General features: G+C 45.1%; 1 protein-coding gene and 1 long non-coding RNA gene across 5 annotated transcripts in view; one reads left to right on the top strand and one right to left on the bottom strand.

Moving 5' to 3' along the window:
- Nucleotides 1-3120: 3120 nt before the first annotated feature.
- Nucleotides 3121-10766, bottom strand: LOC147601969 (uncharacterized). The gene is made up of 3 exons (XR_015258252.1): nucleotides 10642-10766; nucleotides 9184-9342; nucleotides 3121-3295 (listed from the first exon to the last, which is right to left on the bottom strand). It is a non-coding gene; the product is annotated as an uncharacterized LOC147601969 (long non-coding RNA).
- Nucleotides 9913-10932, top strand: part of GRM3 (glutamate metabotropic receptor 3) — a 109821-nt gene continuing 108801 nt past the window's right edge. For all 4 annotated transcript variants that reach the window (XM_086745483.1, XM_086745488.1, XM_086745495.1 and 1 more), the window contains exon 1: nucleotides 9913-10653. The gene's annotated coding sequence lies outside the window, so the exon portion shown is untranslated. The remainder of the gene's footprint in view (nucleotides 10654-10932) is intronic.

Here is a 10932-nt window from a genome sequence, read left to right as displayed (position 1 = left end):
GACTAGCAAGTTAGGAAAGTTATAGTTATTCTGACAGTCGCCTCTGAGCATAGTGTTGTCTCAAGTACTTAGGAATATATGTTTATATGTCATATTCAGGTAGTTGCCAGTTTTCCTCTTTCTCCAGTTGAGCTATGCCAACAAGACCCATTATGTTGAAACTAGAGGGAAGCACCTTTTCTCTGCAGATATCCTCAAGCCTTTTTATTCATTAGCATGCACAGGTTTCCTTTGGGTCTGCCTAGCCTGAAGTAAAGAAAGTTAGTTGCAAGCTATGAAACCAACTAAGCCAACTTCATCGTTCTATTGTAGTGCAAAAAAAAAGACATATTGATCAGTCTGGTGTAATGTTAGACATTTCACTTCCCATTCTCCTTTTCTGCTCTCATAAAAGCAATTCAGAAAATATGAAACAGAGACAGAAGAAAAAAGGTCTTTTTTTGCTCCTAGAGTAATATCTCTGACTCTCTTAATGTTTAGAAGTACGACCAGAAAGGTGAGGGAGTCAGCAATGAAATAGCCATTCCAAAGAACGAGTGTTCTTTTGAGCAGGGTCAGCAAAGTATTTCCCATTTATTTCTCTGCAGGGCTTTCTACAGTAAGCCTCGACAATCTGATTAGAATTGATGAAGTAAACCTGTGTTGCTGTACTGATGGAAGAAGTAGCTGGAAGTGTACTTTGAGATTCCATTAAAGTGACCTTAGGAGTTCTGGCATATACCTCACACTTGTACGAGTCTCTTCAGATGCCAACCAAATATCCCTGCCTTCACAAATAGTTGGAAAGCTCATCTTCAGCATAGCTTATTTACATTTTTCTCTCTTCTGCAGTGGATTTTCTGTTAGTCCTAAAGACAGGATTTACTAAATAGCTTTATGACATAAAAAATCTTCAGTGTCATACATTAAACAGAAAAAGGTTTTGAGGTGTAAGGTGCAAAAAAAGCACAAAGGCAAATAGCATTTTTTTCCTTTACTACATCAGAAGAATGCTACCAGAGTTAAGAGGTCAATAAATAGTCCAGATACAGAAGAAGTACCAAAGGATGTCAAGGCTATAGCAGAAAACACAATTTTTTTTTTTTTTTGCATCAGTGTTCACTGTAGCATTTCTTTACAGGTGACAAGTCTGAGGAACTGTCTCAAATCTAGTTGTCAAAAGCAGGGATATATAAAAAAATGATAAAATGAACAATAAAAATTTGCCAGGCCCAAGCGATAAAGGGATTCAGATATTAAATTGCTGACCTACTGCCTGTGGTCTGTAACTGATTTCTTCGGTTTCTTCGATTTCTTCAACTCTGTTACCAAAGGTATAGAATATGTCAAGTGTTGTTTAAAAGCATTTTGGGGGTCATCTGGAGAAATACAGACGAATAAATCTGTCTGTTATACCAGAAAACTGCTAAGAAAACTATGGCAAGGACTGATATTAACTAATATGTGGAAAAATCTATTGGGAATAGGCTCTTGATATGGAGAAAGCCGTGCTGCACATGGCTGCAAGAGTACTTTGGAGCCCATAAGCAAACAGTTATAGGTAACCTGTATCTGGATCTTTGCAACATTTTTGACAAATTTCCTCATAAAAGACTCTCAAGGAAATTTAGTGAAGACAAGAGGAGGTAGAAGGTGCCTGAAAGTGAAGAAGCAAAGGGTAAGGATTCATATTTGATTTTCATTATGAAGGAAGACCCCCAGTGAGTTCCTCGAATGTCTGTTCCAGGACCTATATTGCTCAACATAGTCTGGAAAGATCTGGAAAATGATTGACTAACGAGACATGAGACTGTTACTGTGCTGGATTGGTGTAGCAGGAGGGGGCTACGGTGGCAGCTTCTGCAAGAAGCTGTTAGAAGTTTCCTCTTTGTCCAGTGGACCCTGCTAGCTTCAGGGTGAACGTGACACTGGCCAGAGACAAGCCAATTGGCAACAGTGGTAACACCTCTGTGATAATGTTTTTAAAAAGGGGAAAATAAAAAAAAAAAGAAAAGAAGTGAAGTGAAGAAGCTGAAGCAGGGGGCAGAGAGGGGGAGGCGTGAACCTTGTGGGCCTTGCGGCCCTCACACTCTGGCCTCCCGCCGGGCAGCCAGCAGGGCCGAACTCAGCCCAGCCCGGCTGTAAGAAGTGGAGAAGAGACGAGATGTGAAAAGAACCTGAGAGGCGTCTGCCTGAGCTGATTGTGAAGAATTTCTTGTGAGAGGAATGGCTGCAGATGCCAAGGTCAGTGAAGAAGGAGGGGGAGGAGTAACGCTCCTCCCGACAGATTCCCCTGCAGCCCGTGGTGCAGTCCATGGTGAAGCAGGCTGTGCCCCTGCAGCCCATGGAGGCCCACGGAGGAGCAGAGATCCACCTGCAGCCCGTGGAGGACCCCACGCCACAACAAGCGGATGCCTGAAGGAGGTTGTGGCCTGTGGAGGGCCCACACAGGGGCAGCTGTTCTGGAGGGACTGCACCCCGTGGAAAAATGACCCATGCTGGACCAGTTTCACGAAGAACTGTAGCCTGTGGGAAGGACCCCACGCTGGAGCAGGGGAGGAATGTAAGGAGTTCTTCCCCCGAGCGTCATAAAGCAACATGTGATGAACTGACCATAACCCCCATTCCCCATTCCCTTGTGTGCCGCTCAGAGAGGGAGGAGGTAGGGATAATTGAAATAAAATTAAGCCCAAGAAGAGGGAGGCTTGAGTTCTTACGATCTGGGGGTTTTGGGTTTTTTTCCTCATTTTTCTGCTTGGTTTTAATAAATTAAATTAGTTTCCCCAAGTCGTATCTGTTTTGCCTTTAACAGTAACTTGAATGATCTCTCCCTGTCCTTATCTCAAACCTCGAACTTTTTGTTATATTTTCTCTCCCCCGTTTCCTTGGGAGGTGGGGAAAGTGCATGAGAGATTGTGTAGCTTGGTCCTGAATGAGAGATAACTACAACAGTTACTCACATAGAGAGATATTCAGAATAGTAAAAAGTAAAACTAACAGCTACAAGGAACAAAAGAATCTAAAAATATTGACTGACTGGACAATCAAATTGCAGATTAAAGTCACTGTCACAAGTACCAGCCTTACTTCAGGAATATAGTAAAATTAAATGAAAAATAAGAAAAAACAAACAAACAAACCAAGTTTGCAAAACACTTGAATGTATTTCTGGAGAAGAAAGGGATTGCACCATTCTCTCTGTAACACAGGGTAAGAACAGTGCACGGTATCCAAGGCAGAGCCACTGAGCAGTGCAGAGGAATCAAACTGTTGACAAAGTCCTGTTTCTTTAGGGTGCTGAACGTGTCAGGATTTTCTGAAAAAGAAAAAAGACAGTATTAAACCAATTAAAGAGTGTATCAACACACACATGCACAAGGGAACTGAATTAAGATTGCACTGTCAATGTTAATTCTCTTATTTCATAAATTTGGGTTGCTTTGCAACCTTAAGTTATTCTCCTAACCACATCTACTGGTGTGCAATTTAAATAGAACAAGCTGAAGAAAAACATACATCTCTCTCAATTTGCCTGTATTTCCTCTCTTTTCTTAAATTAGAGATGACAATAGCGTTCTGACAAAAAAAAAAAAGAAGCATTCAATAAAAGACTTTAAAACAGCCAAAGTGCTATTTTTGTCACCATCTGTTCAATTATATTTTGTGCTAGTAGAAGTTTTCCAAGCACAGGTATGGCTTCCTTGTTGGAAAATGGCTTGTCTCTGTCAAGGGAAAGTCAAGAACCATAACTTGTGACTGATTTGTTTGGGTTTTTTTCTTTTTTCCTGTCTCATTTCCAGGAACTTCATTAATTTCATTTCAGCTTTCTAACTCTGGATTCACTGTTCCTTTCAGGAGTGCTAGTAAAATGAAATGGTTGGGAAAAATAAAAATAAAAAAAAATAAAATTAAAAAAAAAACAAACCACAGACAAAAATCCCAGCCAAGATAAAATCCAGAATATCTTTCATCAGACAAACACAATAAACTTCCTGTTTATAAATTTAGCCATTCATTTTTAACTAGTGGCAAAGCAGGATCTCAGCAGGGCATTTAGACAGTAGTATATCCAGATGGATTCTCAGTGTGAAGGAAGTCTGAAATACACTCACTACATAATAAAAACAGGGTTTTCAGCCTTGCAAAGCAGTGGCATAGGGACTGTGAGTAAATTTATTTCGTAGGAAGTCCGTATCTTGAGCTAATGGGAAACTGTAGATCTTTTGCTTTGCTCTGTATGTGGTCGGTCATAGATACGATAGGATTATAAAGGAAATGGATCTATGTGCCACAGCCCCTGTCAGCACTGTGCTACATTTCTTGTCCCATGCCCTAATTCAAAGCCACAAGCAATCCCTTCCATCAAGCCGGTCAATGCTTTAAGTGGCTCACAGCTTGACTGTGTCGCATGGGGCAAAGCAAACTTGTCAATAACTCCTAGGCACCTTAAACAAAATATGTAAATACAATAATTCCTACAGGGAGGAGAGAAGGGGGAAGGGAAAGTGTTTCAGAAGAGAAGAAATGTTGTTAGGGGATTTTCAGAGGGGAGGAAGGAGTAGTTTGAAGAAGCTAGATTGCTAGCAGCTGAAATACTAATAAAGATACAGGTTGCCTGGAGAGGTGGTGGATGCCCCATCCCTGGAAACGTTCAAGGTCAGGCTGGATGAGGCTCTGAGCAACCTGATCTAGTCGGGGATGTCCCTACTCCTTGCAGGGGGGTAGGACTAGATGACCTTTGAATGTCCCTTCCAACCCTAACCATTCTACAATTCTATGAATCTATTATTCTAATAATGCACAGAAACATGAACGTGATTAAGTCAAAAGCAAAAAGTGTTAGGTGGTACCAGTACCTGGTACTTAATTATTCACATGGTAGGAAAAAGAGATAACAGTCAGGATTTTGTAAAATGGGTTCACCCGCACATATTAATTTAAAGAATGTGGCAGAGACTGGAAATTGCGACTGTGTCATGCTCTGTCCCCTTATGAGGAACATCCCTACTCCTTCTGGGAAAGGCTAGTCTCCTCTCAGAAGACAACTATCACCTCCTAGATCATAGATTTATGGGAGGATGGAGTGAGAAGATGCAGACTGCCGGTGGACCTTCGCTCCAGAGCAATGAGCAATGGAAACTGCAAGGTGGTTCGAAGAGTGCTGCACGTATTGGGCACACATCAGGCAGAGGCTGTGTTATGCTCATCCATGCACCTGCACAAACTGCAGTAGGATTTTGGCTAGGGAAGGGTTGTGAAGTGCAAGTGGAGTGTTTATGCTCGTGTATCTGGCAGGGACCTGGAAGGAGCCTTGCCTGTTCATATATTTCTACAAAAGAGCCCCATTTGGACGACAGCTGGGTGTCATGTGTGTCCCCAGCAGTATGTTGGAAAACCTGATTTCTGAGAAGGAAGCAGAGGTGGAAGGAGGGCAGCTAGTTCCCACAGTGAAGCCAGACCTTTTCCCCTGTTATAGCAGATGAAGATGAACAACAGCTGCTGGGTTTTTTCCATGGAAAGAGGTCTCTTTGCTAAAAAGGGGCAAGGAAACCTTGGGGTTAACTGGACACATGACCAATATGCATGAGCAGGCAGCCAACTGTCTGAAGAGTAAAAGGGAAGAAGGTGAGAAAGGCAGAGGGAAACTTCGTAGGAAATGGGAAAGTTGGCTGGAGAAAGGGGAGCTGAGGAGAAGGGGTAGGTAGAGACACTGATGGTCACGGGAGGTGGAGGCAGAAGGGAGGATGCTGCTGCATGTGCACAAGCAGTGTTGAATAAAATCTTCCTTGCATGTGCCGTACCATACTACACAAAGCCCAGGGTTTTGTTGTGTTGAGTCTTGTAGTCAGAGATTCCCCTGTCCTTGTGGCTGAGAAAGGCTCAGGCTGCCCAAGAAATGCCTGAGCACATCCTGGCATATTCTCCCTGTTGGTGCCAGGCCAATATCCCTTCAGCCAGCTGAAAAAGTCATCTCTGGACATCTGAGAGGAAGTAACAATATTGCTGAAGTTCCAATTGGTGCCACACGAATCAGCCGTAAGAGGATAAGTGTTGTTAGTAGTAATGTACATGGGGACTTTTTGCACTATGTGTATTGACCTAAAATATCTTCAAAACCACAACAATAAGAAGACATTCCATTTTGTTTATGAGCTTCATGATGAAGTTAGTCAACCAGCAGTGTTGTTAAGAGAAGAAAGTACATGCTTGTCCCAGAAGAAACTCACTAGATTGCCACTTCTTGATACAATGCACAATTTTCCATGATGATCTATGACACCCTTGAGTATGACAGAGTGACACCTCTTACACTTTCCTTAGCTATAGATCTCCCCTAGGAATCACCTGATCGGGACACTTGTCCCTCTGAAAGCCCTGTGCCATTGGGCTGTTCCTTTGGAGTACGTCAGCATCACCCACAATTGGCAAGAAAGCATGAGCCAGATAGTGTGAGGCTTTGTAGATCTCTGCATCAGACACTATGAAATTTTTACCTTTGTATCTCCAAAGATGGAAACTGTCATGGCCACAGTGTTGTGAAGACACCTTCTAGACCCCTGTGGCTACCCAAAAATGGGAGACTAGCCCTCCTGTTCCGTCAAATCAGTGTTTTGCACCCTGAGATTGGCAGAATCCCAGGAGAACATGATATCATCCCCAAAGCACTGAGATAAGCCAGCCTTGGTCCTGTGGTGATGATCACAACTGTTAGCTCAAGACAGTTGCCACAGGACAGGATTATGCCCAGTCACTCTCAAAGGAAGCAGCTGCAGAGCTGTTGGAAATCAGGTGCCAGGGAGGAATTTGATAGAAAAGCACTCATTGATCCATGGCCCTATTCCCTGTCCATTTCTGTAAGGTCCCCAGGAAAGGAGGAAAGATCACAGGTCTCATGAATTATTCAGGTAGGATGGGCCCAATCCATAGATCACTCACTGGCTGTACATGCACACTTGCAATTTTTCTAAAACACCACTTTAGCCTTGAATCTGCAAATAACTTGAGCGTGTCTCAAAACAGCTGCTTATAGCAAGTTAGGGAGCCCTACAAAGTGTTTTGCTGGAACAGTATCTTGCCATCAACTGTAAAATTGGAAAGTTACCACACGTACAATCTTGAAGGTCTTACTAAAATTCCATGTAAGAAAAAGATACTCATCTGTTTATTTGTGGTGGTAAGCCTGTTAATTAATGGCATTCATGAATTTTGTAAAAACAAATTCTTCTGCTCATCAAAGCTTTCTACTAACTCAATTTGGCATGACGTGGGAACTCAATTGAAAGGAATCTATCTTTTTATGAGCTATAACTATTGTTTCACTAACAGGTAATTCACAAAGACAAAATATTCCTAATTCAGAAACTTTTAATGTTGATTTTACATCTTTGTGTCAGAGATAGAAAATAAATAAATAAATAAATTTCATAGTAAGACTCCTTCTTTGGATCCAGGCCAAAGACATTGAGGGCTGATGATTGTTTTCTTAAAGCTGTCCCCTGGCAGAACTTCTGCTGCTTGATTGCTAGCAGATTGCTAGCTAGCTATTGGTACATCTACAATCAAGCGTAGCGTAAGGTACACAATTTAGCCTCAAGTGAGTAATTTGCCTAGTAACACCCAAACACAGCTTAGTACAGAGCTTCACTGAGATGTCTGAGTTGTCCTGAGTTGTAACACTGTGTGTACCCATAAGTCTCAGTGTCTGACATGCCCTGCATGGAACTGCACCTTCACAGCAAACTCTGGATGTAGCACGGGCTGTCCCCAAAAGGAATTGAGGCGCAATTTTTCCCTACAAAAATAAAGATGGTTCTGCCAGAATCATACACTGAAATAAGATCTCCAGCATTCTGCTTTTGGATGACTGGTTAAGTTCTCTTGTGACTAAAACGACACCTCAGTGTGCTAGGAGAAGCAGCCGAGGAAGTGCACTGGCAGAAAGTGGGACTGAAACCCTTCTGCCTTCTCCTACAGCTTGGTTGGCTGGTCAGGTTTGTTTCCTTGCTTCTCAGTAGCCATAAACCAGGTGTAAATGCAAGTAATAGCAGTCTTAGGGACCGTTATCAGACATTGCACAGCAGCAGGCATGGAAAAAGAGTGAACCTTCAGTGCCAAGGACGCTTCTCGAAACAAAGGCATAAATGACCAGGTCACCTCCTTGCCTCTATGTGGCCTGCTGCAAATCGTACAATATGTCTTGGCCAAAATCCACGTGGTGCCTGTGGTGACCAATTTCATACACAGTGGGTTTTATATCCTACCCAACCAAAAAGTTAGTTTCATACTCACTTTGAGCCATGGCTGCTGTGTACAAGGCAATGCAGAATGAGGTCCTTCCTTCCACTAGTCTTTCCTGGCAATCAGCCTGCAAGACTGTGAAAAAAAAAAAAAGTATTCCGGACCTTTTGTGAAATTGTGCTATGATTTAAAAGCCATGGGACTGATTTCCTATCCATTCCAATTTACCCTGCTGTTACTGAAATCTCATGTACATTTTAATTAAATTTACAGTACAGTAAACCTGAGAGGAACTGGACTCTTTAATTTTGCTCCCTACTTAACTTTGAAGTCCTTCATGAAACAGTTTAACCAGCACATCTTAGCAAATGTCCTTGACTTCCAAGAAAAAAACCTCTTATAAAATTATCCAAGTAGCTGAAATATAATGGGATGATCACAAAAGTAAGCAGATGTTAAATAACTTAACATAAAAAATTAAACAGTAGAAACAGATTTTTTGTTGTTTTATTTCTTTTTAGTTTGGCTTAATTCCTTACCAGTGCCGTGGCTGCTGAAACAATAGTGGCCCCGTGTGAGTCGGTGAATTGCAGCTTCTGACTGCAGTGCCTCTTTCCTTGCTTTACCCGAGCACTGATGGTACGCAAGCGGGGAGTTGGGCTGGGGGCAAGCCAAAAGGTGGGGGGAAACATTTAGGGAGAAGTGGATGATGAGTGGAAGAGTTAGAGGAGAGAAATTCACAGTGTCCCAACCAGAGCTGTGATGGAAAGGGAGGTATTGGGGATTTTATGGACACCCTCTCCATACTACACCCAACAGCAGGAAGCAGCTGCTCACTGTCCCCCATAGCAGAAAATGAGCAATGAAGCCACACCTAACACCAGCAGTGCCCCGTGCAGCACAGCATAAACTCACCCTCTGTGAAGTCAACGCATCCACCCTCACTGACTGCTCCAGCACACTCACCTCATGGTGCTCAAATCTCTCTTTAGGACCATGACCTGTTAACACTTCAGGTGATGCAAACCTTTGGGTTTCAGACGTACGTAACACAAAGTGTAGCTTTCTTTTGTATCCAGTTTTGCTGTACCCTGGAGTCATCTTTCCCCAGTAAGTCTTTTTCTTCTGTCTTCCCATATGGGAGAGTGAGGATATAAAGAGATAATATAAAGAATATAGGTAATGCAGATAGCATGTATAGAACTAACATGTTTACTTATATACTTCTATATATAAACACATATATTTGTGTCTTTGATATCTAGAGAGAGAGACACACACACAAATACATTATTTTTCTAGGAGACGCAAACCAGAAGCAAATTTATCGAGCCGGCTGGAAGAAAGAAGGCAGGAGGATGACGATAGAACACCCTGAGCAACCCTGGCTCTCCTGCCTGCTCTCAGTCCCCCGAGCCCGCTCCCCGCTTTTTGAGGATGTGACAAGTCGCAGTGCCAGAGCGCAGCATCCTCGGAGGGGCGTCCCCTCCGCACCCCCCCCCCCCCCCCCCCCCGCGGCCCTGCCCCGGTCCGGTCCAATCAGGGCGTTGGGGGAAGGATGCTCGGGGCAGGGATACGGGGTTGCCAGGCGACAGCAGCGTCCCCGTGTCCTGTCCCACCTCCTTTCCCTCCTCGTGCCCCCCCCCACCCCACTCTCGGGACCGGGCTGCGCTCCTGCCCGCGCTGCCGTCGCGGTTAAACAGCAGCGGCCAGCGCCGAGCCCCGCAACCCCGCAGCGTGGGGACGGCGGCTCGCTTCCCTCCCGGGGCTCCCTGCCGCAGCCCCTCCAAGAGCGACAGCCGGCTTCCAAGTTAGAACCAGAAAGGCAGTAAAACGCACAAACGGCGGGGATAACGCCTCAGCCAGCCCCTCCGCCCAGCGCCGGCTGCAGCGCTACCGCCCTCCCCGAGCGCCGGCGGAGGCAGCCTGCAGTCGCCAGCCGGCTCTCGCCTTATCTTTGCAACCCTAGGTCGCCTCCTCAATTTAAAGCTTTGCACCCCCTTTTTCTTTGCCCGGAGAGGAAAAGAAATCTAGCAAGATGCCAGGCTGCCAAAGGGGACCCCAGTTAAGAGTGCTGGTACCAGGCGCTGCCCGGCCAAGGAGAGCCAAAGTTGCTCAGAGGAACGGGAAGCGGGTGCTCCAGAGAGGGGGGGAAGGGAAGGGGATCATTGCTTGGTGATCGCAGTTTCTCCCTCCCGTTGTCCTCCTCTCCTCCTCCCTCCCGGCCTCACCCCTGACCGCTTAGGAAGCCTTGATGAGTTTCCATCGGGATCTGATCCAAGGTGGGGGGGAGAAAGCGTAACTGTTCCCAGAGGAAGCAGCTCACACAAGTTTGGGGGGTGAGACTCCCAGCTGGATGTTTAAGGAGCACATCGGGAGGCCCGCGATGCCCGGGAGCAGCTGGAGACCCTCTCTGGGACCCACCTTCATCGCACGGTAAGGAGCTGGGCACTGGTATCCCACATCCCGGTCCCTGCATCCTGCGTCTCCGATCCGTGCATCCCGGTCCACACATCCCTGCATCCTGCATCCCAGCCCTCTCATCCCAGTTCTCGCATCCCACACCCTGCAGCCTTGATCCCTGCATCTCGGGTCCCTGCAACCTGCATCCCTCATCCCGCTCTCCCGACGAGATGCAGCTGCTTCCCCGGAGGATTGCGGGTTGTGCAACCGGGGAAAAAGTTTAGAGGGGCAGTTTGCAAAGAGGTTTTGCTG

Source organism: Chlamydotis macqueenii, chromosome 1, assembly GCF_036417535.1.
Source record: "Chlamydotis macqueenii isolate bChlMac1 chromosome 1, bChlMac1.mat, whole genome shotgun sequence".
NCBI lineage: Eukaryota > Metazoa > Chordata > Aves > Otidiformes > Otididae > Chlamydotis > Chlamydotis macqueenii.
Note: the sequence above shows the minus strand (reverse complement) of the source record. Positions and strands in the feature narration are given on the sequence as shown.